This window comes from Chrysochloris asiatica, unplaced genomic scaffold (genome assembly GCF_000296735.1).
Source record: "Chrysochloris asiatica unplaced genomic scaffold, ChrAsi1.0 scaffold00033, whole genome shotgun sequence".
NCBI lineage: Eukaryota > Metazoa > Chordata > Mammalia > Afrosoricida > Chrysochloridae > Chrysochloris > Chrysochloris asiatica.
In genome coordinates, this window is record NW_006408551.1 from 7,761,180 (window position 1) to 7,762,091 (window position 912).

Here is a 912-nt window from a genome sequence, read left to right on the forward strand (position 1 = left end):
TGGAAGAACAAGGCTGATGGGAGAACAGTTAGGCAGGTTCTCATGGGCTAAGTGGGATAGAGGTAAATGATGAGGTATGCACAACCTTGGAACAAAAGTACTCCGGGGTACAGGGATTGAGGCATAGTTTGAAGGTGTTTTCCTTGCCTACCAATGTAAAATAGGTACTTGAAGTGGGGATAAATCATCACTAAAGAAAACTTGTAAGTCTGTCTTCAGCAATACCTTAAAGGCAGATAGAAGTTGCCCAGTGAAACAGGCTTCCTGTGGAGCCTTTACATTGCACAAAACCAGAGGAAGAATCCAGAATCCCATCCAGAACCTACTAAGTTTGGAAATGTACACTGGAAAGGATGACTAGACTAGCCTGGAGCATCTAGAAGAACAGAGGATAACTTTGTGTAAAAAAGACCAGCAGGAAAAATCCAAAACAATAATGGCTATCTAATTGATTACTATAGGAACAAATAAGCTTTTTGCCCCAGAGCCATCAAAGGCAAGTGATTGGGACCTCTTAGAGCAAACCCCCTTCCAAGACTAAGACTCAAGGGGAATACATGAACAGGCATGTGGTCTGGCTGGTGACCGCCTTTGTCACCAGTAAGGGGAAGAGGGGGAAAAAACAGCAATGAAGTTGTGAGCTAAGTCTAATCACATTCAATAAACCCCTGTGAACCTGGCTGGAGACCTGGATGGCCAGCAGTATGGCAAGACCTGGGGACTCCTGGGTGCAGAGGCAGTGACATGGCCACAGAGGACTAGAGTGGAGAGTGAAGCGTCCAGCTGATATGAAGTGAGGAGAGATACACAAGAACACCCATACTTGCAGATATTACCCATTCTACTTGGTTTCGATGGCTGGATGATCAGAACTCAACTAGATGAAGAAAGAACAAGGGCAAAAAAAAAAAA